Source organism: Elephantulus edwardii, unplaced genomic scaffold, assembly GCF_000299155.1.
Source record: "Elephantulus edwardii isolate Elephantulus edwardi_28Jun2011 unplaced genomic scaffold, EleEdw1.0 scaffold00262, whole genome shotgun sequence".
Lineage (NCBI taxonomy): Eukaryota > Metazoa > Chordata > Mammalia > Macroscelidea > Macroscelididae > Elephantulus > Elephantulus edwardii.
Window position 1 is genome coordinate 3,333,238 of NW_006400012.1, and position 5,801 is coordinate 3,339,038.

Sequence of the window (5,801 nt, forward strand, 5' to 3'; positions counted from 1 at the left end):
CTAAACCCTGCTCTATCCTGTGCCAATCGCATTGCCTCTGACACACCCATCCCGATTACCCTAGTCACTGAATCAATCCATCTCATCAATGATCTTCTCTTGTGCTGTCCCTCCACCCTCCTAAACATGATGTTCCTCTCCAAGGACTGGTATGTCAGACGAACCTTTAGAATCCTTGCCTCCAAGGGGAATCCTGGTTTTACCCTCTCTAGGACAAACTTGTTTGATCTCTTAGCAATCCATGGCATATTCAACAGTCTTCTCCAGCATCACAGCTCAAAGATATCAATTCTCTTTCTATCATTCCTAGTTATTGTCCAGCTCTGTGACACATAAAACACAATTGCGAAGATTATGGCCTGGATCAGGTACACCTTAATCTCCAGCCTGATGTCATTGCTCTTCAGTACTCCGGAGAGGTCCCTGACATTAGACCTTCCCAATGCAATCCGTCTCTTGATTTCCTGGCTGCTCTTACCAAAAGTGCTGATTGTGGAACCAAGCAAACTAAAACGGTTAACAATCTCAATCTCTTCACCATCCATGCTGATGCTGTCAATTGGCCCAGTGGTGAGAATCATTGTTTTATTCATGTTGAGCTTCAATCCATATTGAAGGTTGCAATCCTTGACCCTCTGCAGCAAGCACTTCAGGTCCTCCTCAGTTTCAGCAAGCAGGGTTGTGTCATCTGCATAACACAGGTTTTTGATGACTCTTCCTCCAATCCTGCTACCACATTCCTTCTCATACAGCCCAGTGTCTTGGATGATCTGTTATGCATACAGATTGAAAAGGTATGGAGACAGAATATATCCCTGGCAGACACCCTTCCTGATTTTGAACCATACAGTGTCTCCTTGCTCTGTTCTGACTGCCTCTTTGTTCAAGTATAGAATTCTCATAAGCACTACCAAATGTTCTGGGATTCCCATTCTTCACAGAGTCAGCAAAAGGGGTGAAGACCTCCAACAACAATGTGGATTGACATAGTGACTCTATGGGTGGGCTCAAGTATTTCAAAGATGGTTAGGATGGCAGGCCAAAGCAGGGTTCAAATTCATTTTGACTCCACAGCACTTAGCAGCAGAAATACCAATAAGGGGCATAATATCACTAAGAAGGCATTCATTCCTTAGAACAACCAACCATATAAGGTCAAATGAGCAGCAATTTCCCAGATGACAGAAAGGGATAGACTAGAAGGATCAATGGAAATGAGAATCACAGGGAGGAAGCGAGAAAAGTGCAATTACATTATGGGTATTATAATTAATGTTATAAACCAAAATGTGTATGAAGAGTTAAATGGAAACAAGATGGAAGACCAGTTTTCTATACTTTCATTCAAATCACAATTAAAAAAAAAAAAAAGGAGCTTGGTGGCCTAGTGACAAGAAGCTGGACTGCAATCCCAGAGGTGTGCAGTTCGAATCTACCAGATACTTTGCTGGAGAAGGAGGGACAATCTCTTCCTGTACCAGTCAGATCTGATTTGACAGTACACGCGCAAGCGCGCGCGCGCAGACACACACACACACACACACACACACACACACACACACACACGCAAGAATAAAAATAAAAAATATTTAAAAAAACCCAGAATTGATGTCCACCGAGAAGGTAGTATAAATTTTCACTTCTCATAATAAAACCCCCAGTTTCAAAAGACTCTGGAAGCAGAATTTTAGAGCTGAAAGGGAACTTTGTCCTTGTCCTTCTGTAGTCTTCATTTTAGTGGCTTTGTCACTTCCACTAGCACTTCCCATTCCCTAACCTACCCTTCCCCCTCAAAAACCCCCAGTTGCTGCTAACTCGTGATGACTCACGTATATCCAAGGGTGTACTTCACAGAGCACAGAGGTGTGCCCTTCACAGTGACCTGCACAAAGATGCGCACTTCAGGGTGTTCACTGCATGGGTTTTTGGAAGGAGATGTACAGGCCTTCGAGATACCTCCAAATAGATTTGAATCTCTCTACTCTGCCAATCATGTTAACTGTTTGCATCACTCAGTGACTCCACTGGTTCCCAGTCCTTTACAGGACTGCCCTGAACTTAAGCACTTCCAGTCTCCTTCCTTGGTCTCCAACTTAGAAAAGCTTGAATGCATTCATTCGTTTATTTATTTATTTAATGAAGAACTCTCTTCCTCATTGAAAAACAAAACAAAAACAAAAAAATTGCTTGCCAATGAGTTGGTTTTTGACTCATAGTGATCCTGCAGGACAGAGTAGATTCCAAGGCTGTATTTTTACAGAAGCAACTGCCATATTTTTTTCCTGCAGAGTAGTTGGTATATTTGAACTCCATCCTGGAAAGGGTTAAACTGGGTGGTTCCTTGGAGGCAAGGACTCTGAGGCTACGTCTAACATACTGTCTAACATACTTTGGACATGTTGTAAGGAGGGACCGGTCCTTGGAGAGGGACATCGTGCTTGGTAGGGAGGAGGGACGGCGCAAGAGGGGAAGACCCTCTATGAGGTGGATTGATTCAGTGACTGGGATAATCAGGATGGGAGTGTCAGAGACAGTATGATTGGCACAGGACAGAGCAGAGTTTAGGGCTTTTGTACATAGGGTTGCTATGAGTCGCAAGTGACTCGACTGCACATAACAACAACAACAACCTTTTGGTTATAAGACCAAATTTTAATCACTGTACCAGAACTCATTAAAAAAAATCTTTACATTTTAAGGAGAACAAAAGGAAAAGAAATATAGAAAGGACAGAAAGATAGAAACACAGAATTTAAGTCAGGGTCGATTTAAAGGATAGAGTTCTCATCCAGTCAATTTACATACATATCTGAAATATTTTACCCTCATATTTGATTAAGGTACACCTGATGCAAATCATGATATTGTTTTTTTCTCATTTAAGACAGAATACTTTATTCAAAATCCATCAAAGAAATGGACAGCTTGGGTCTGTGACAAAGTGTTTGTGTTTTAAAGCATAGGATGATAGTTGTATATGAGAGTGTACACTGCTGCACACAAAATAACTGATTAGATCACAACTTTTCAAGGTTTTAAACAGAGTAAGTTTCCCTGTAAAAGCAGCACCTTTGTGACATTTTAATTTTAGTATTCTCCTTCTTCCTCATCCTGTCCTTCAACAGAATCCACACCCATCTCCTCATAATTCTTCTCAAAGGCAGCCATGTCCTCATGAGCCTCTGAAACCTCTCCTTCCTCCATCCCCTCACCCACATACCAAGGAACAGCAGAACACTTGACATACATAAGATCAAACTTGTGTTCCGGGTCAGCCCAGGCCTCAGTGATGGCTATGGTGTTGCTCAGCATGCACACAGCTCACTGTACTTTGGCTAGTTCTCCACCATACACCACAGTGGGAGGTTGGTAATTAATACCAACCCTGAAGACAGTGGGGCACCAATCTACAAACTTGATACAGTTTCTCTTGACTGTGGCAACAGCAGCATTGACATCATTGGGAACCACATCTACATGGTACAACAGGCAGCAAACCATGTATTTACCATGGCGAGGGTCCTATTTTACCATCTGGTTGGTTGACTCAAAGCAAGCATTGGTAATCTCTGCTACAGAAAGTTGTTCATGGTAAGTTTTCTCAGCAGAGATAATAGGAGTGTATGTGGCCAGAGGGAAGTGGATGCGGAAATAGGGCACCAGGTTGGTTTGGAATTCTGTCAGATCAACATTCAGGGCACCATCAAATCTGAGGGAAGCAGTGATGGAGGACACAATCTGACTAATAAGGCGGTTAAGGTTAGTGTAGGTTGGGTGTTCAATCTTAAGGTTTCTGCAGCAGATGTCTTAGATAGCCTCATTGTCTATCATGAAGGCATAATCTGAGTGCACCAGGATGATGTGGGTGGTGAGAATGGAGTTGTAGGGCTTGACCACAACTGTGGAAACCGGGGGGCTGGGTAAATGGAGAACTCCAGTTTGGACTTCTTGGCATCATCAACAGAAAGGCACTCTATTGCAGGGATGTGAGGCCAGAACTGGTTCCCCCACCAAAACTGTGGAAAACCAAGAAGCCCTGGAAACCTGTGCATTGTTCAGCCAGTTTTCTAATCTGGTCCAGAACCAAGTCAGTGATATCCTTGCTAATGCCGACACGCATAATTTTTGGCAGTATCTTCCTTGCCTGTGATGAGCTGCTTAGGGTAGAAGAGTTGGCAGTAGGTGTAAGTGCAAACTTCATCAATGATGGTGGGTTCCAGGTCTACAAACACCGCCCTGAGCACATGCTCCCAGCACCAGTCTCACTGAAGAAGGCCTTGAAGGAGTTGTCTCTTCCCCTAGGGATCAGGTTACTTGGCATCTGGCTATCAGACTGGAAGCCGTGTTCCAGATAGTGCAGCTCCCAGCAGGCATTGCCAATCTGGACACCAGCCTGGCCAGTGTAGATGGAGATGCACTCACACATGGTTGCTGTTTTGTGGTTCCAAGGAGAAGATGGAGAAGAAGAAGGAGGTTGTTGCTTCTTACAGCATGACTCTTAGGTGGTCGATGTAAGAGACTTGCCAAATCATGTTATTTTTAATTGCTTGCTATACATCTAAAAGTTGGACCATGAATAAAGAAGACCCAAGAAGAATTGCTATCTTTGCGTTGTGAGGTTGGCAAAGAATTACTAATGGACTATGAATTGCTGAACAAACAGATCTGCCTTGAAAGGGTGCAACCAGGGAGTTCCTTAGAGACAAGGATGGTGAAATTTTGTCTCATATCATATACTTTGGGCATATTGTCAGAAGAGACTAATACTTGAAAAAAAAGAGCTCATATTGGAGGAAGGGAAGACCCTCAACAAGATGGATTGACACAGTGACTGTAACAATGTGCTTGGGCATGATGGAAGATTGTGAGGACACAGGATACAGCAAATTCTAATCTGTTGCTATGAGTTGTGGCTGCCATGACTTATAGTTGCCTCAAACCACCTAACAAAATAAACATGTTTGATTGCAATTTAACTGAACATATTATAGGCTGTAAATTATTTTCTGTTAGAAATTGAAGCTTTGCTTTATGACTTTTTAGATTTTAGTATGGCCATTGAGAAGTATAATATCATTCTGACTCCTGATCCTTTTTATATGACCTGTCAATTCCTTTGGGATTTTCTTTTACTTCTGTGTGTGTGTGTGTACGTGCACTTGCAATAGCATTCACTGTGCAGGGCACTCCATAGGGTATTTTAATCTGAAATTTTGTGCCTTGTTATGAAAAATTTCCTTCTGTTATTTCTTTCAAAAAATGTTTCTAGCTTTTCTCAGTCTTTTCTTTCTGAATTTTACATTGTTCAGATGCTACATCTCCTGGGATAATATTCTAATATTCCTCCTCTTCAATTTAAATCTCTCTCTCTGGCTCTTTTGCTCACTTTTAAGATAGTTTCCTGAATTCTAATCTTTGAATTGAATTTTTAATTTCTTTTATCAAGGCTTTAGCAGTTGGATGTTGTGGTGTTTTTTTTTAAAGCCTACTTTCCTACTGGAGTCTCCAAAGATCTGTTTTGAATAAATTTAAATAATGAGGAAAATATTAATTTACCCATGTATTTGTCAGTTCAATTCTCTTCATTGCTTTGTTTAGGTACAGACTTCCATCTGGAATAATTTTTCTCCTGCCTGAAGAATTTCCTTTTAGCATTTCTTAAAGTGAAAATTGTCTGGTTACTAATTCTTTCATTTTTCCTATATATTCAATCTTTCTTTTGCTTTCATATGTAAGAGATGAGTCTTCTCCCAATCCTGATGCCACATTTCTCTTCATATAGCCCAACCTGCCGGATAATC

The 5,801-nt window shown here is 41.6% G+C and overlaps 1 pseudogene; it reads right to left on the reverse strand.

Moving 5' to 3' along the window:
• Nucleotides 1-3,087: 3,087 nt before the first annotated feature.
• LOC102845943 lies at nt 3,088-4,426 on the reverse strand (annotated as a pseudogene).
• Between the last annotated feature and the right edge of the window lie 1,375 nt (nt 4,427-5,801).